General features: G+C 42.3%; 1 long non-coding RNA gene across 1 annotated transcript in view; it reads right to left on the reverse strand.

The window, feature by feature from the left end:
- LOC125720597 (uncharacterized) overlaps nt 1–20,721 on the reverse strand; it is a 47,698-nt gene that overhangs the window by 16,117 nt on the left and 10,860 nt on the right. The window lies entirely within an intron of this gene.

The following is a 20,721-nucleotide window of genomic DNA, read 5'->3' on the forward strand; positions in this document are numbered from 1 at the left end:
GTAATTTATCTATTATTTTTAAAACAAGTTGGCTGCAGCTTTAAACACTTTTTTTTGGCTCCCAAGTTCCTTCTTTTATAACTAAAGACATGAAGCAATAAAAAAAATGATTTTACCTTATTTTTCCATTTTATGTGTTACGCTGTATTTACGTCTCCCCCTATGTAAACGCCAAGCTAAGGTTTACGCCTTCATTTTGAGGATCTCTGTATCTTTTTTGGAAACATTTCTATTATAATGATGCCGTGAATAATAGACAATTTAACAATTAGATGAAGAATTGTTGAAGGAAAATGAAACCCCCCCCCGACGTGTCATTTTGCTTGTAAAGTAATTCTCGGATCACACGCCTTGCCCAGCTGCTCACAAAGTGTACGTATCGACTTCCAGTGCGTGTGCATACTGTAAGCATTCGTGACAATGTAAGGATTTACGGTGTGTGTCTGTGTGTGCAATTTTAAGATTCGACTTTTATAATCTCAACATCTTTGGAAATCTTAGCACTTAAGTAAAACAGTATTTCAGTGACAAACTGTGTGAATTAAGAAAATATTCAGTGTTCTTCTTCGCCTGGTCCAGACAGCCCGGGATCTTCCTGATAATCTGGTCTATGAACTTCGAATCCGTCAGATACGCTGGGCCATACAATGAGGATACTAGCTCACCCCTGTTTAAAATGCATTGGATTAAATCCTGTGGATCACAGAAATGTTTTTCTGAGGTAAAATGTTGGTGCTGACGGCATGTTTTACATCTTCCATTTGACATGTACAGACGACGCAACTCTGCACACGTTTCATCCTTGTGCAGCTTGGGTTAGGGTGTCAATGTCCCATTTGGAGCGTGTGACTTTAAGCATAACATAAACATGCTTTGTAAATTGCCTCGAGCAGCAATATAATATAATTTGAATACTGCGGCAGGCATTTGGGTTATGTGAAGCACAGAGCAACGTCATGTTTGTGGGCAGAGTTGTAGTTGCCCAGGAGACCGGTGTAGAAGAGGGGCATGGTGGGATTTCTGTCGACTTTTCGTCTTTTCTCATGCTGCCTTCCCGCCAACCCCTTGCCAATGCCTTCGTGTATCTACCTATTGTACGACTTTCTTGTGGATTTTATTTCTATGTGCGTTATTCATCAACCTCACCAAGCCAATAAAGGGATACCTGTTTTAGCTAAAACTGACTCTTATTCTGCTCTTCATTCATCTCATGGAGAAAAGCGCAGGCCTCATGCTATAAGGTACAGTACGGGTACAGTGAGTAATGCAAACAGGCAAGATGACCATTCAGTCAACATGCACTTCTTTAAACCCTAAGGCAACACATTCTCTAAACCTAAACGTAAGCTAAACTTAAACTAAACCTAAGCATATCCCTAAATCTAACAGCAACCTTAAGCCTAACTCACAATCCTACAGGCAGCCCTTATTCCTAACTATAGCTAGGGCAACAGGCTGGTGCAAGCTGGCAAGACGACCCATGCAAACCCTAACCCTATGTTCAAATCAAACCCTAAATCTAAAGCCAAGCTTAATTCTAATTAAAGCTATATCTCTAAACCCAGCTCAAACCCTCATCCTTAACTCAAGCCTAAACTGCAACCTTAAGCTAAGCGACGGGCGCAACACCTGCAGACTATAGCGGTTCCTGTGTAGCATTATTTCTCATGCTTTTTATGCGTTTGGTGGCTGCCCTGCTCTGCAGAATGACTGCCTGGGCCCACCTCCTCAGACAGACCACATGCCGGCAGACAGCTCGGTGGCCTTTGCCAGTGCAAGAGATATATGGAGAAAAGCCGCGTTAAAATTTAATGTCGGTTGCAGGTGGGCATGGGTGGCCTGATTGTGTTTTTTATTAAGCAGGCGATTTAGCCGAGGAGTGCAGGCAGAAGTGCTTTCATTTGGGCCGCGCAGTATGTGGCAGAAGGTGTTCTGAAGAGCGCCCTTTCCAGCAGAATGGACAAGGAACAGTGTCCCCAGAAGGTTCATTTTGCTACGGGCCCCTTTCTTACCCGCATGCCTGACTCCAGCGAGTCATTTACTGTTTTACATTAAAGGCGGACGGCCCCATTTCCTACACCTTATAGTCAATTTCTTGGTAATCTCCTGCTTTTATTATAGCACATTTTAGCTATATATGTAAGGCAAGCTTTTATTACACATATAGCTAAAATATGCTATAAGCCAAAACAGGTACATGGCACAGGGCAGGATAGGGCCCAAGAGAAACGTACTGTTATGGTAATACGCGACATAAAGGTGCAGTTTGCCTTAGCGAATGAAACGCTGGAGAGCTGTTGCCTAAACAAGGACACTGTGGCCACAAGACTTTTAAACGGTTTTTTGACCTTTGAGATAAAAAGAAACCAAAAAAAGCTGCAAGCACTGATCCGCACATTAGATGTGATGTTCCATCTACCGCCCGGTCTCCTCCGAATAAGCAACTTTCTTAACGTGCACTTTTCCATTTGGCCCATGTCAAGTTGTCATCCTGCGTTCACATCGCCGTAACTGACGGACTAGTTGTAATAAAATTCATCTATCTACTTAGACCAGAATCCTATCAAACATATATTAATGAATTCCCTCTTTCGTCAAAACAGTATTGTGAGATCACTCAGCTCCAACATGTCATACGCGGTGTGGCTTGAAGAGTATAAATGAGTTACTGTATCTGACAAAAGGCGGGAGGCCCTCCGTTTCATTTCATTCGTTGAAGCAGCTGCTGTAGTAGCACAACTATCCTCTATTTTGCGGATTTTACCCTGGTTTTGTTGAGTGGTTAAAAAAAAAAAAAAAAAAAAAAAAGAATTCAATGCAAAAAAATCTTTCCATTTAAATTCTCAGTAACACTTTATAAATTACTAAAAACAAGACCTTAAGTGAACACGTTCTTAAATAATAATGCATTCATAAAGCATTATAAATATGGCTATAAATATTCATCAAAAAGCAGACTAATATAGCTATACTTGCATTATGAATGCTTTATGAAGCTGCCATAAGTAATGCATAGATACCTTTATAATGCATTATAATGGTCGGTATAACCATTAAGGATACTTTGTACTGCATTATAAAGGAATAGAAATGATCTATAATGCATTATAGATGAGCTTCATAAAGCTTTCATAATGCATAATACACATGGCTATAATGTGTTATGCCTTTTTATAAATATTGATAGCTATGTTCATAATGCATCATGAATGTACTTAAAGAAAATGTTTAATATTATCAATAATAAAGTAAACCTATACTACCTCTTTACTATAATGCAGAATTCCTTACTCATTCCTATTTAAATAACATGAAAGGTTCTAGCCGAAGGAGTCTTCCACTTAAACGCTTTCCAATCTGTCAAAAGGATTAAGCTATATCCTTGTAAACAACAATTAAGTCACTGAAATAACATTTCGAAACAATGTCATGGATGTTTTTAATTGAGTTTTTTTTTTTCTTTTATTGAGTAATGAGACACAGGAAGATGCTATTAGTTTCCTTCCCAAATCACCAGCGCTGTGACTGACTGAACACTCCTCAAAATTATAAATGGCTTTACGCTAAAGAGAGCTGATTGAGCAAAACGTCCCTGTGTGCTCTCAATCACCGGTCTGGCATCAATTGTCAGCAAAAGCAGGCAGTGCATTGTTGGGAATATGACCGCGACGCTCGTATTAATTGGAAACAAGGGGCACCCAGATCAAAGTGTTGAATTAAAATAAGGAGAGAATAAATGAACTTCGCCCGAGACGTGACATTTGCTAACGAGTGCGCCTGGGAGCACTGCATCCCCGTTATTGGCACAGGCGAAGTCAGGCCTGCCCGACAGCGAGAGCAGGCTTTGGAACATTGAGCTGGGTCAGCCTTAGGGGTGCTGGGACTTCAGGGAGGAAAAAAAACATCATCCCTACTCTGGACCACAGGGACTGCTGCACTGACGGCTCGCAAGCGGCTCGCAAGCAGGGCAAAAGCTACTGTGTCATCTGGGGAACTGGGGTAAAAAAAAAAGCCTTGGGAATCCTGGTATTTATCTTCTTTACCTGGACGTTTTTAGGGTATAGCTGCTTCGAGTTCCAATGTAAAATGAAAGAGGTTCATGTCACCCATCAAAATCAAAATGGACGCCCCTAAGTCAAGGTGAATACCTCTGGCAGGTCGCAGGTCTGACGACAATATTGAATGCTGGATACAAATAAACAATTGAAAACCAACAAAATAGTAATAAAAAGGGATGAAGTAAAATGCAGTTCTGGAACACCAAGCATCACCAACAGGGGTGTGTCTATTTTCCTTAAGTAAGCAAAGGCCCAGTTAGCTACATGTGCAATGCTATATCGGATATAGCGAGGCTAATAGCTATAGCTACGGAATAAATCAAGTGGGTATCTGCTGTAAAGCTACAGGAGAAGCACAGAACACCAGCCTTCCTGTCTCTGTCCAAACACGTCCCGAGCCCCCTAAACTGCAAGAGTAGATCTGCTGGCTGCAGCAGCTGAGGGGCCCTATGGGCAGGTGAAAACCAAGCAATTCACCAAACGCATTCGTACAACCAGGCAAGCACTTCAGGTTCCTTCACGTGTCACTCATTTCAATCACGGACTCATCGCAATTCCCTGCTTTGGTGCCGTTTCCTCTATTTGCCTTTTCGATATCGGCCACCATGCTCGGCTCGACCTCCCGGTGTTACTCGCACCTTCCCACCACCTGATCTGGGCATAACCGCTCCTCCATTCCACGGTCACCGTTTGTATCCCGTCGAGAGCCGTGGGTCCGTATTAAAGACACTCAGCGTAGATACAGGTCAATTTATATGGATGATGTATTGGATACAGTACACAATGTAAGTAAGCTGTAACCTGCTTTACCTGGCAGCGATGACACAGTGGGTACAGTTAAAGTGTCACTGTGACGTGCCGGCTGTTCTGCCAACCCTGGCAGCTCTTAACACTCCCCACGAGGACAGCAGCAGACGGTTCTAAGGTGCAAGAGCCAGTACGCAATGTTCCCACAGGACTCAAAGCTGTGTGACAATGAGAACAACCCTGTGTATTTCTGTTGGCCTGACAGTGGCGAGCATGACACAAGCTGGATAGCTTTGATTGACTGCATTGTAATTTCATCCCGCTCCTGCCAGAAATTAGACAAAATATTTATGGTGTGAGATTTTTTTTTTCCATCTCTTTCAACAAGGATGTCTACTTTTTAATTTATTGCACTAGCTAATCCTAGAAGTCATTCTTGTATCGTCTGAGTCCAAGTAATTTCACTCCCGAGTCTTTGAGATCATTGTCTCTCAGTTGCTGCTCCCTCAGCTTAGAGCTGGCAGAGGGCAACAGTACGGCCAGATCTCCAGAGCACACCTCTGTGAGGCAGCAGTAACCCAACCTGTCAAGAGAAGACCTCCAGCTGTTAGCTAGGAGTGCCAGTCACCCACCCAGACCTGTGTGAAAACAGTATGTGAGACCCTTTATATGTAGAAGGAAAAGGAACTATTTGGGGAAAAAAGTCACCCTTTTTGTACTCAGTTCAACTTCTCAAGTTTAAAACCCGCACGGATCAATTCGGCACAAAGCTCTTGCACACTACTGTCTCTGCATCATTGTAGCTCAGATCCAGCTCTCTCAGGTGTGAGCGGTTTAAGAGAGCTGAGGCCAGGATCTCACAGCCTACCCGAGTGAAACGACAACCCGACAACTTGGGAAAAGAACATGCCCTGCAGATTTGTATCGTCCTTCGATTAGATACTGTGGCTGGGCTTTGGTTTGGAGGTTTGGAGTATTCACGGAAGTCCACTGTGTAACTTAGCATTTACGCATTTCATCCTATTACTTTAGTCACAAGGTTCATCTCCTCTTAAGGAGGACTCATCTTTTTATAGTCCTTAAGCTATCTAGACTGTTTTTTTCTTCTCATGTATATATTTGTGCATAAAACAGTAGACAGGTATCTTCCTAAAGAGTCAGGTCATAAAGCAGAACTCTTGATACATCTCAAACTCCTCTGTAAAGATTTCTGTGCAAACTACACAGATGCTTAACTAACAGTGCCATAACCTTTCAGACCCACTTTATAAAATATACGGTTCCCCTTTTCCAGTAGGAGAGCTCACCAAGTTCGAGAGAACTTTGTCTTCCTATAACAACTTTTTTTTGCATTTATCTCATAGTTCCCTTGATATTTTCCGTTATGCTTATTTCAATGAGCAAGAAGTGAGTCTACACTTCTTTCCTGACTTCACCTATTAGTTGCTCAAGGACAGTCCCTGAAATCCAGCAGAAGATCGGTATGTGGCACATGATGAACAGGCTCCTTGATGACTTGATGTGTGCAACTACTTTGCTGCTCAGGGTCTGGTCTCTTGATGAAGTATTCTTCCTTCTGTGCATCATTAAACCCCCGTACCTCTGTCAGCTGTTGGATGCAGTCAGGAGGGATCTGATTGGCTGTTGCTGGCCCGGGAGGTTATCCAGAGGAGAGGGGAGGGAAAGAGATTCCCTGTGATGAAGTGAGATAATGGCATGACAACTGAATTTGACTCCCCACACATTGTTTTTGAAAGGCACCATCATAACAGTCTTATACGTCTCCCACTTCATACTGTGAATTGCTTGCATTTTCAAAAAGCTTCACAGAATGTTCTTATATTTAATTCCAAGTCGCATTACACAAACAAGAACTATTAGAATTCAGGTGGACTTTGTCTGATCATTTTAAACTTGAACACTAGAGCCGGTCATTTAGAAAGTAGCAGGTGAGGTATGTGAGCAGCCCCAGACCAAATGGTCCAACAGCGGACCAAGCAGGAGCGGCTGACACAAAATTAACCAAGTACGTACGTGAACCCGTCATCACCTCAGCTGAAAGGCATTCCAAAAAATACTGTAAAATAAATGCGTTGCAGCATACTTCGGCGAAAGCACTGCAGAAACTAAGCTAATTACCACAGCAACGGGACTAACATGGGTCATCAGTCATGTGGTATGAACAATAAGGCTCATTCACAAAGGAACACATCAAGGCAGGGAAAAAATGGTTTAAAGATGAGTGATTCAGCAATTCGACAGTAATCAGTGGGATAGAGAAAAAGTGGATCGGTGTATAGGAAGCTAGTTAGATGTGCTTTTCATTTACATTGCAACAATACTGTAGGGAGAGTATTAGGGTTATGATTGCACTTTAGGGTTGATACTTGGGTTAGAGTTACCATTTGGTTTATGGTTTTGGTTGCGATTAGCATTAGGGTTTGTGCCAATGTTAGCATTAGAACAGGGCTATGCTTAGGGTTAGGATTAAGGTTATAGTTCAGGTTGCAGTTAGGGTTAAGGGTGGGGGTTAGGTTTGGGTGTGCAAGAAATGCACACAATTCATGTGCACATACATTAAATAACATGCTCAATAAATACTTAATATCACTGATTTTTACCTGTACAGGCTACAATAATAACTAATTACTTTCTCACAACGACGCAGATTTACGTACATGCGAAGTCACCACCTACCTCCGCCGAAGGCTGAAAAAGTACCAAGGACAACGTACGTAAGCGTCTAGAAAATTTATGGAATTTTCCTCATAGGATGGAAGCTCGCACACAGATGAAAAAACGTGAATGAGAAACTGGTGCAAGGGGAGCGAAATTCAGTGCGAGTGCGCGGCAAATGCAGAGAGAGCTATAAGAAGACATTTCAGAGCAAAGCACCCTACAACAACCCAAAATGACCCCATTGCACTGGCCCACGACTACAAGGATACAACTAAGGAACTGAAGTCCACTGTCATCAGAATGAGGCGACCGATCTGTTCCTCTTGACCGTGGGATATTAACTGCAGTTGAGGTGCATTTCAGCAGTGCCCTTTAGTCATCTTTTTTTGTCGCAAAGTGTCTGCTTAAGTATAAAATGTGTACTATCTGCAAATCTTGGCCTGGACAAGGATTCGAGCAGCACAGAACGATTACATTTACACACGAGTGCTATACTTTATCTCTCTTGCTGATTTTAATGCATCTCAGCTGCTAGCAGCTTCATCCAATATATATTTACAACAGTATGGATTTTATATACAATCGCTTGTATTTATGGCGACATTTAACTTACTGCTGCATTATGCCACATGTAACACATTGTAACTGCCATAAATATACCTGTTATCTAATTGATTAACTGAGTATTAGTAGGAATTGAATTACTACCTAAGATTGCTGCTATAACTGCTTTGACCTGATGTGGTGATATAGAAGAATGAAGCTCCTTTTCTCAGAGAAGTGTAATCGCTATGGTAGCTACATAGTACAGGCCTTCACGTACGGCAGGTACGTTTTCCTATCAGGGTCATTTTAATGCATTATTACGCTACTCTCATTAACTTCAAATATCCCCAACCCCCACTCTCCATGATTGAACGCATTTTACTGGAAATTTCACAGGTTTAACTAGGTATAAATCTGGCTTTTCTATAACATCACCCTAATGTGATTTCTGTAGTTCCTGCCAATGTTACTCTAAGTATCCCAGACAGAAATCTCTGCAGGGCCACCTTCCGGAAAGAGTAAAACTTTCAGAGAATGTCAGTCACAGTTCTTCAGGAGATCTGAGGCTCGTCCCCCACCTTTTCTAGTGTGAGCTCAGTCCGATGCCATTAGCTGTGCGATTCCTAAGCCCAGGACATGAGCCGGAATATTACGATAGGAGAGACGCTCGAATGGGACGATCATCTAATATTTTACATTTACTAGCAGACACTTTTATCCAAAACGGCGTACAATTAAGAAGGCAACCCCTACAGCAATTGGGGTTGTTCAAGGATGTGATGCTGACATAACTGACCAAGAGATTTGAACCAACAACTTTCTGATCACAGGAACAAAGCTCTAAACTGCAAAATCACTACCAGAGTTTAGATGCAACTCACCTGATACAGATAATCAGGACCTTCAATAGCATCACAGTATTAGAGCCAACTTAGCTTCAACATAGCTGGCTGCAATACTTACCTGGACCAGTTGCGTTAACGTAGGGCTGCATCTAAGCTCTGCAGGGTGGCAGGCCTCCAGGGGCAGGGCTGGTGACCGTTGGTGTGGACCATGCAATGTGCCTGATATAAGGTGCCACTGGCTGTTAATGACTGATTGCAGTGCAGCGTGAGACCCAGAGAAGTTTGATGCAGGAGATAAAGCAAGTCACTTGCCACAGTGGCCTTTGTGTAGATCCTGGATAGTTATGCACGTGTTACCCAAGGAACTATGGTCAGGACCCAATGCATTGTGGGTAATATTTGCGAACTGCAGCAGAGACACCATGGTCCAAAACTAATTAAAAATAACCTAAATATAAACTAGTTACTTTATGACTACACATATACGGCATATACTATCGGTTTTGGGACTTCCGAGCAGGGACATTTTGGATCATCATTTGAGATCAAGTGAGGTCTTCAAAGCACAGCCAGAGTATTTGCTGAAAAAGACAAAATCTGCTGATCTCAATACAGCCCACTGAGCTTTTTCTGACACCACAAAGGACGCTAAAGACTAGCCGCACTATTATAACAAATTTGTTGTATAAATTACTGCCCGCTTTTTGCAGCAGCTAATTGTCACGGAACAGGCTCTTTTCGGAGTTTAGGCTCTTATTGCTGAAGAGCAGTTCATCGTAACTGGTGTCTGGCCTCCTTTTTCACAGAAAATTCGCCGATGTTCTTTTGTTCTTTCTAATATTATTCCCATTCATGTTGTGATGAAGGATGGAGTTACCATACAAGCTTTTTTTATTCCCGCTTTGAAGTAGGTTAAAACTCAAAGCCAGATGCAAATCAACGGGGACGACATTTAAATCTGAAAAAAAAAAAATATCATGGCATTTCAGAATTTTAATCCCAAAATACAGTGTGCGGGGTAAACCATCAAATGAAAGCACTTTAAAAACATGATGAGTTTGAGAATCCTTTAAAGAATATCGAAATATTGGAATATCCGATACATTTCTTATTTCCATTACAGGGAATATGAACTGCAGATAATCGATGGTTTCTCTTAGTAACCTCAAATAAACGGACATAAGGTGAGAACACAGATTCCTGGGATGTCTGTAGTAATCGTTACATCAGGGAGTAAGCATCTCCCAACATACCACCATAAGGTCAACAATGATTAGGAGCGTAGATGACTGGTGATAGACTAATGAGCAAGCTGAGTGTCCTCACATGCCAGGTTTTCCTCTTGCTGACAACACAGTCCATGCAAAGGTGTAAACATGGGTATGTAGAGCCCATTTTGACTCAAAAAGAGTAAATAACTTCAGTAACGGAACAGAATAATACACAATGTTAAAGGCCACAATGCACTAATATAATCATCAGTCACAAATTCCTTTCTATAAAATGCTTCATTACAGTGATTTAATCTCTAGAAAATTCTACCACATCTTCACATGAAAACATGAAGCAATATATATTGCCTAGTTATATTGACACAATTTCTGAACATTGCGTTTTACTGCTGCATCTGGTTAATGGAAAATCATCGCCCAGGTTCATCATTTTGAAAACGCTGTCTAAATGTGAAAATTAAGACATTACAATGCACCTGCCGTTAAAACATAATTAATATTTTAAAAAATGCAATGCATTAATCCACTGGGTTATAAAATAATTGAAGTGGTCTTTTATGGATTCATAATCTGTGAAAGGCTAAAGATTTAATTAACCTTACTTCAACACTTAAAAAAAAAAAACATATAAAGAAAATGTACTTAAAACTTCCTACATTTAAAGTGATTGCACAGGTGTACAAATAACCTGTTTTATATTTTTAGAACTCTCTATTGGTCATTTATAACAAAAAAAGCTCTGATGGGTGGGATTTATTTAATTAATTGTACTCGATACACAGACGACAGCCCACAACAGGAGCAGGCTTTAAACAAGATCCCTGCAAGATCTGGGCAGTTCTAAGGTAAACGGAATGAAATTTTACACAATTGGATGAAATAAGGAGGTTTTCGCGGCATGCTTGCGCTTTGCAGTTTGGCCCATTTTCCCCGCCTGAACCCCACACGGCACCCAGCTCCTGCTGCGAGGTTCCCACCCTTCTCCAGGAAGCTCACTGGCCTAGCCTACATCTAAGCACTGAAATCAGGCTAGCAGCCCCTCTCAGTCAAACAGAGCTGCATCACGAAGGCACAGATGTAGGTCAGCGGCAACGTGCTCACTAGAGCTTTGCTTCTGCCACGTTAGCCTACCCAAACAGCTTCCCCTACCGCCATCGTCACCAAGACATATTGCATGCAGCAAACCTATATATCCTGCATGATAAATGCCAAAGCTCTTCTGAAGTATGCATTCTATTATACAACTAATTTATTCTAAGTGGGTAGGTAGGTCCCATAACGTTGACCTTATATGCACCTTTCAGACCTCGTTCATCCGTCTTTCGCAAAACTGCAAAACGCAAACTGTCCATCCATCCACGTCAGGGTTACAGGAGCCCAACGCAGACAGTAGAAGGCTCAAGGCAAACGCCACGAGAGACCCACATGACAAGAGAAGACGACACAAACCCAACACACAAGGGAAAGGGGGATTCGAACCACAGAGCTTGGAGATGTGCGACAAGTGTACTAGCCACTGTGCCATCCAAATCATCGCGATTAAAAGTGATTAAATGTGGTTTGGAGGGAAAGAAATAAAAGAAGTCAGAAGACTGGTGGGCCTTATTTCATTGGTTGCCACCTCTAACGCCGAGGCAAACAGATGGGCACATCTGCTCCGCCCATCACAGCGCAGGAAAACCATTTTCTTCACGACATGGGGGGGGAAAGAATGTTGAAACTGCCTGCGACTCTGTTTGCATTCGTGCGTCTCGCTTGGAAGGACCTTCAAGCCAGATCGCGGTGCCGCGGAATGAAGAGCAGCTGCCGACGGTCGTCTCTCAGCGTCGGCTGGCTCGGAGCGCCGGCGAGCGCCCGCGGTCTGGCTCGGAGCGCCATCAGGAGATTACGCGGCTTGTTGCAGACGACTAGCCTCATTTGTCAACGGCGCACTTGGGTCTGCGGCACGTGTCTTTCACACCTCGGAACAGCAGGAGCTAACTGTGATCCTGTCCTAGACATGTGATTACATTTAGCTACTTAGCTCGTCCAGATCGACTCACACTTTGCCCCCGTTTCAGTGCTTGGATATTTAAAGGGAAGTATTACAATATGACCATCAACCACAGTGTTACAACTCCACTTTGCTTTATCCAACATAATTTATACTGTCTACAAAGCATTACACATTCTGGAGAAGGGGACCAAAATGAAGACATGTATTTAAGATGCAGTCATAATGTAGATTAAAAAATAAATGGTACTTGAAGCCAATATGTGCTTAGATGTTCTATCCATCCATCTTATAACTACAGCACAGGACAGACACACATCCACATGCAAAATGCAGCTTGAAGAGGCAAATTAGCCTCTGGTTTTTTCATCTGCGGGGAGGACACTGATTTACAAAGACGACGCAAGACCCACACGCATTGAAGAAAGGATTTAAATCCCCAAACCCTAAGGGTGTGAGGAGACGGATCCCACCCCCACCCCCCAATACTGCCAATCTGGTCAGGTGACATTGAAATCTACAGAGCGATTCACGGTTAGTCTGAGGATCAGTCAGACAGCAAGCGTGTTTTCATTTTAGGTTTAGCTGAAATGAGAGAGAATAAGAAAGTCACTCTTTATCAGCTGCAGGAGAATTGATTCAAGTTTGCCATTAATTCAGTAAGTTTCACCTGGCCCTTTACGCAATACTGTAAAACGTCCTTCAACAGTTTGGAGTTGCGCAATAAATAAACGCTAAATAAACTACCGAAAAGCACAGAGGCAGCAGGTTTTTGTTGTTTATTTTTTATACTGAAGCCCCAGGAAACGTGATGTTGAGGAGGTCAAACAGGAACCACTGCATTTTTCGTACCGGTTTCCAGTTCACGTCAGGCGACGTTAATCATCTGGACAGTGGAGATGTTCTCCATGCATGAGCCTCTGCCTCTGGGCCTTTAATATTTCAGTGCGGAGCAGGGCCACGGTCAGGGTCTGAAGGACTACATGTATGACGTTCTTTCAGAAAAAAAAACTAGCAACCAAGAACATTCATTTAAAGACAAATCTCCAGTTTCACCCTAAGAAAACATACCTGTAGCATTCGGGAAACAACAGCAGCTGTTTTAGGCTTTTGGTGGCCTGTCACACTTAATTAAATCTCATCAACCCATTTCCTCCTTTGGGGAGTAGCAAATAAATTTTTTATTTTTTTTTGGAAAACGCGCTGTACTCAAACGGGAAGCCCAAAAAAGTCTAATTACTGACTGGGCGTTTATGAACTGTGGAAGGTATCTGTGCTTTCTGTGCCTCATTTGATTTAGCTCTTGTTTTGTACAAATCCACCTGCTAAGCCAAAATACGAGGCAGACAGTTAATCTCCGATATCCATCCGTCCATCCCTTTATCCGAGCGGTTTCAGTGGGCAGTCACCTGGTCGAAGTTGCAATGACTTGGAGACATCTCAGGAAGCATGGGGTGTACGCCAGCCCCCTGCGTGACTAAATCCCTAAACTATCCTGCAAAAATAATTATGTTGACATTTCATAAGCTGACAATATGTACCACTTAAATAACAGTCTGACTAATGCATTTTCACTAATATATAAGAAGGCAGTTTTCTGCTGCATCTCCGTAAAATCACGATGTTCGCATGCATGGATTTTGTGTTACGCCGTTACATCCATTAGCCTGGCTGTTGCTAACAAAGCCAAACAATGACCGGGGAAGCTACATTCTATTTTAATTCTCGCTTCATTTGCATCGAGAATACAGACAGAAGAATACGCTGTCGATTTAATATGTGATTAGATGTTACGCAAATGTCCCTGCATTCCTGTACGGGCAACCTCGTGGCTCAGACCCAGATTAATTCAAGTTTTTCTGCTTAGAAAATCACGTTTTGAATCAGTCGCAAATACCAGCAAATTTTTCCACTCTTTTTCATTTTTTAATATCACAAGGCAAAAATAAAAGTGACGTTCTTACGGAATATGAATGAAGGTCTTCAGTATTTATGTTTTTTTAAACAGTCCCCAAGGTGTTGGTCTGTTAGAGGTATTAGCCGCACAAGGGTTAGCACCTGAATTTGGCATTCATGAAGAGATGCCGGGGATTACGCAAAGAACACCTTGTACTGCTAAACTCATATTAATACAAGAGCACAGTCAGCCATAACGGTTTCATTTTAATGCAGCTCTGATTGGTTGGCAGATATACTTAAAGTGTCGAACCTCTACATAGCAAAGTAGCTGAAGGACATACCAATGACGGTCTCCCCTGTCTGGCATACTGCTCTTCACCATTTCTTGACCGTGTGGTCAGTGCTGGGGAATGGTGAAACAGAGGTGCGGTTAAGCGAGCGGGAGATGGTCAGTAAGTTTTGGGGAACCACGGCTGCTGGGCCAATGTGATCCTCAGATTCCACTGAGCTGTACCCTATTGGAGGTGGTGTGTAGCACAAGGGGTTAGGGTGCTGTGCCTGTGATCAGAAGGTTGTTGGTTCAAAGCCCAAGTTTGACAGAGTGATTTCACCATTGGGGCCCCCTGAACAAGACCCCTAATCAATCATCTGGAGATTGGAGGAACCTGCTTTCTTCACTGTGCATCACAGTGGACAAAATGGACTAAATAAATGAAATAAAGCACTGCATGTCGAGAGCTGTCAGTAGCAGTAGGGGCATCCACAGAACTGGATGGAAACTGCACTCGGCTTCGAGAAGCAGATCTTGTTTTTCGCTTGATATCTCGCTTTATACATATTTCCGATTGCAAAGGGCATAATGCGTTTTGTTACACGATTGCTTGGCTGCAATTAGGTCAAGTCTCAAAAGAGCCGGGGAGGGAGGCTTGTTAATCTGCTCAGCTTTTTATCTGCCAGGCTTTCGTCGTTTAAATCCAAACTTTTGCTTCCCCCGGGCACATTTTATGCACGGCAAACACACAAGAAAAAGGCAACCTTTACATAGCCCCTTTCCCATTCGTGCATCTCGACGTTTTTATATTTCTAAAACCTCTAGAGATTTCTAATACTATAAAATGTAAAACTCAAGTACCACTGCATAAATCTTATATAATTCGGAGAACAAATCTCAGTGTTTTCTCATTTTAATGTAGCCATTATATTCCAAATAGTGGCCCCATAGAAAAACTGAAAATATTCCCCGGAGATCTTGCATTTATTTATTTTTTTAAACATAAGTAGTAGGTAGTTTTATATAACTTGTATACGGGAACATCATCGCTGGAGAAAAGCAAACTATTCACGTAAAGCAAATGCAGGTACCAACGAATAAAAGGAGCCGGCAAACAAATATTCGCCAGTAAACTCTGGCAGCTGTTTTTCTTGGTGGTTATGTGCATTAGCTGGTGTTCCTGTGAAGACTTGCTCCGGGCGAGACAGTGAACAGAACCATGTGACACCGGGAAGGGAGGATTTGGGACTTTGGGTGACAAGAGAGGCAGAAAAACAGCTGTTTTTGCTTCAGCACTAGGGAAATAGAAAATAGGCACAGGGTCTTAGGAAGGATGTCGGAGGGGTGGATCATGTGATCTGGGCTGAGAGAAACTCCGGAACCTTCTGTTTTAAAAAGGATTATAGACGCAGGTGCAACGAATGACTGGACACCTTGGACCTTGGACACCCATACCGGCCCCCATCTTAAAGTGCCATTTTTAGATCAGACGGATGAAAGAATCCGGTGTTCGACCAGGACCTAGAGCTTGGTCAATTATGGCAAAAGTCATACTCACGATTATTTTGGCCAGTATTGAGCCTAGGTTAAATAATCACGATTATTTAACACGGTTACTCATTGACTTAACTTATCATCAGTAAATATCATGCACTTACTGAACTTCCAAAAGGCTTGCCTTTTTAACAGTGGATTTTCTTGAACTCTAAACATCATTCAGCTGAGAAACAAATAAAAAGGGGCTGGAATGGGGGGGTCGCCACATTTAGAATAGCTTTATTAGTCCCTGTGGGGAAATTCTCTGTTTGCCCAATCTTGCTCTACATAGAGGTGAAAGCAAGCTTGAGGGTCACAGTGACAGGGCAGCCGCCTTGCAGCACCTAGGGAGCTGGGGGTTATGGGTCTCATCCAAGGACCCACGGACATGTGCCGATTCTGCTGAGGCTCGGCTCAAACTGGCAGCCTCCTGATCACAGGCACAGAGGCTTAGCCCGCTAAGCCACTCACTGCCCCCAGTAACACACAACAAACGAAGGTCATCATCGAGAAACAAAAACGCAGCACGAAAATCATTTTCTCGATTATTTTGTTTTGATTATCACTGGAAGCCAAAATCCCAATTTGACATTAAGATTTGAGTGATTGCCCAACCATACCAACTCCAAAAATTCTAGCCTTAATGCTATCTGGCTAAAGTCGAAAATGAACCATTCCAAAACAAGGACAATTGCAAGCGGCCGCCAAATCTGAAAAGTAATAACTGGATAAAACGCTAACCCGCGTGCTCATGGTCAAGCCATCACAATCTACAGGTGCCAGTTCGGTCAAATTTCTGCGGTTTGAATGTAGAGAGAAGTTTCCAGGAGAAACTGAAATGTGGTCGGAGCTGCAGAAATTCTCCATGGTGGGAATGGTCAGAATCGTGAAGGAAACATGATAAGAGGCCATGGAGAGGATCTTCACAATGTCATCAAAGCAGAAGGTGGACAAGCACCTATAGGCCGTGAATAATTTTGGTGTCAGTGTTGTTTAAATAACACAGCTCTGAACGGAAAGGCAAAGTCTGCCAATCTTTTTCCAGTGCCGCTTATTCACGATTCATCTGAGCCAAAATAAAATATTACACAACCTTTTCTTTATATTTTATTGGCAACATTTAAGCGAGGTCATGATGAATCTGGAAGCTACTATAATCAGTAAATAGTATTGTTCCTGTAAGTACACAACTTTGTTATTCAAGAACAATAATGTTCAGGTCAGTATTTACTCAGAACTCATGTTTTTTATCTCTTTGATAATAGCGAAAAAGCAAATTCCACTTTCACTCAAAAGAACAAACAGAAATTTTCATCAGAAGCACTATTTTGATGATTTTTCTGAGGGAAAAAAAAAAAGATCTTTTTAGGTGTGTTTCCATGAGTCTTTCAAGCGCGGTGATTGATTTGAACATGTCAGCATTGAAACCTGAGGAACCCAGTAGAAAACCATAAAACCACGGCTCCTGGTCCCCTGGTAACGTCTTTGAAACCCCTTTAACCTGTCAAAGAAGGTGTGACTATACTGGTTCGCGTTGGCGCCTTGCAAGTTCTGAGCAGAAGAAAACACGACGAATACGAGCTCCTTCCCTCCCCACATGCCATCTTTCTGAAGACTAAGCCTCCTTCAGCGCAAAACCAAGTAATTTCTCTTCAAAGCAGTGAATCAGCGAGAAGCGAGTCCGGCTCTTCACACCGAGAGCTGCCACACTGTGCTTCTTGCACAAAAAAGGTGGGGCAGAGTCTGGGTGGAGGCAGGGGATTCAAAAGGGTTCTGACCCCCCAAAAAGGACCTCCAGCCGTCACATAATCACCTACCTGACCTACCACTTTATTGCAAAAAAAATAAAAATATTCTTACCACCCAAAAAGTTACATGTGCAATTAGCTGGTACAAGGCAGCCAACCGTGCTTTGGGAATGTCCACACATATGACATCTCCCCTTGGGTGCAGATAACGTCCCTGTGGGAAGATCTACATGTTCCCCAATTCCCTCAAGAGGGGCCTGCTTGAACTGTATCTCCACCAGGAGGCCGACCTTTATCCTGGTATCACCGAGGCTACCAGACTTTACGCTTTGGGAAAACAACCAAAGGACCTACACATTTGACAAGAGGTTAGGGGTTAAAAATAAAGAAAACACTGCCCTCCACCTTAAGACAGCTTCAAGAGATGTTGACGATGGCTTATAAAAACGACATATGAAAACGACCAGAGCCTTGGCACTGCAGACGAGAGTAAACAAGGTATAACACAAAATACAACATACAATGCAAAATGCAGTAACACCGAGTAAACACTGCAATGTACAGTGACCAAAGGGATAGACAAGATATAGGTGGATGGACTGAAAGGACAGAATGTGGCAGGGATACTGTTGCCATGGGAGTGCAGTGGCAAGTGGCTCCCATTTGTAGGGTCCTTAACATCTTCCTGAGGTTACTTTCTGGGGTGAGAGTGAAATCTCCGAAATAAAGACCTCCAGAAGTGACATGCAGTGACTAACGGCTCAGAAGCCTATGTTCACAGGGTGAGAGCAGAAATAAGAATGAAGATTAAAATATCAAGGGCCTTTTAACAGGCCGACTTTCTTCCTGATGATTTAAAATTCCCATCGCAGCACTGCACTGAGACTGCAGCTATAGAGCCCCGTGTTCTCACACTATCCCTCTCTAAGCATGAAAGCTGCAGTTGCTAGGAGACCGTGAAAGTTAGTGTCTCATGTTATAGGTTTCATGATTGGAACACCTCAGAGGTATTTGATATAAAATTCACAAGTCAAACATAAGCAAGTATGATGACGCCCTGTGTTTGCAGTCAGTCGCTTCGGAAAGAAATCGATGGCTAATACAAATATCCCATTCATTCGTCAGCTCTGGGTTCAGACTCCATCATAGTGCTTGCACTTTATGGTTGTTCTGGAAATTATCTTTGTAACCATATTATTTTATCCAATCTATTACTCAGTGTATTGGCAATATGCTTTCAAAGAGCTTTCTGCTTTTTAAAAAAGGAAAATTAAACATGTATAATAATAATAATAATAATAATAATAATAATAAGTTATAGTTGCTGGCACTACTGCTTTTTCAGCCCTTGATATATTATTGCAAACAATATAAGAACAGCGACATAAGGCAACAGGCAATAACAATTAATATCAAATATAAGTGTTTACCACTGTAATTGCATTTTAACTACAGTGTAACTGCTACAGATGGATGCTGTAGCCCTCAGGGAAGCGAAAGCTCGTGCTGCATCTGACGGCGTGTTATTTGAACGCTGGCTGTACTCCAACAAGCCACATCTGAAGTATGTTAATGCTGAGTATATTAAAGTACGATGTACTTTGAGCATACATAAACACTTATTCGACAATCACAAATTTCAACTTTTAAATTGAAACGCTCCTTCAGCGAATGATTTTTATGCACGGATTGGTAAAAACAAGTTTAAAAAAAATGTCAAAGCCACGTTTTACTTTATAAACGTGCACGATACACCCAGTTCCCTTAAGGAAATGCAGCTGTTTTTAATGACTACATGTACATGGTTATGCAAAGGATTTGGATTAAATTAATGACCTGCTGCAGTGGGATCTTACTGTTTGGAGGTGACGTGGGTAACTGGCAGAGATGGAAACAGCAGGCAACACTCATTTGTGCTACGCTGGGTTTTTCCGTTACAGAGCGCCGCATGCTGAACCGGAGTGCGTGCGTGTGACTCTGGAAAATGTTGGCCGCACAGAAACACAGCGGGCGATCTGCGCGTCGACAGTTAAAATATCAGGATGGCTTACAAACCTGGAAGGCGCAGCAGATAAGATTCGGACAGCACTGTCAAACAGTGCATCTCTTAACTTAGAATTATAAGTGGTTTTTATTAAAACGCAGGTGGTTTTTGCCTTTAAAAAAATCAAACCGTTATTTAATACCTTATTTATTGTCGTCACTGAAACCCCAGGGGACGAACTCACTTGATAGTTTTATTAATTTCAATAGCTGCAGCGGTACCAATCAAAACTAACTGTTGCTGACAATGTAGCTAACGGCAGACCTAGTAAGCATGGCAATGGTGTGTACAGACACATGCAATATGAATCCCTGCATAACCCTTAATAAAACCTGTATGCTGCTGTATTTGGGGCAGCCGTTTCTTCAAATTATTCATAGGTTGTCAATAACCTGCAGTTAGAGCCCAGTTCTCCAAGTTGACAGGAAATGATGTAATGTAGGTGGAACAGACCACTGGCTCTTGCCTTGAAAACGTGCTTCGATGGTTCCGGCTCAGTCGGGATTCATCAGGACGTATCTCACTGGTGCTTACCTCCAAACCTTCCCATCCATTTACGTGTAGAGTCTCTAGTTGGCCAAGCGGGATTTACAATCGTTAGCCACTTGCTAAATTTACAGTGCCTTACGCCACACATGGACCACTTCCCCCAAACACGTTAACACAGGACCGGAGTGCTGCAGTTTTCAGAATTTCCCATTTAACAGCAGATGAGGCGACTTCCAATTCCAATAAGCATTTTAATAAATTGATTACAGCCTGGGAATGAGAGCAAGGGTAGGGAGTTCCGCGTAAGGAAAATGCGGGGATTTTTCCAGACATCCTCTCATAAGTAAAAGGTTAATTCCGATACATTTATGCAATAATTTGGTTCGAGCAGAAGACTGTGAATCTGGTTTATGCTTTAAGCTCACTGGTTTCCACTGTACCACAAAGCTTAATAATAATTATTATTCAGATGGATTGGTTCAGCTGGGGCTCCAGGTATAAATCAATTTCTCATGAATGGATGACTAACAGTCTCCACCGTAACCCTTGATTAACCACTGAGCCTCAAAGACTTCATGTGATTACTATACAAAAAAAAAACTCATTTCACATTTCAATTTCAAATGAACAATAC

This window comes from Brienomyrus brachyistius, chromosome 25 (genome assembly GCF_023856365.1).
Source record: "Brienomyrus brachyistius isolate T26 chromosome 25, BBRACH_0.4, whole genome shotgun sequence".
Lineage (NCBI taxonomy): Eukaryota > Metazoa > Chordata > Actinopteri > Osteoglossiformes > Mormyridae > Brienomyrus > Brienomyrus brachyistius.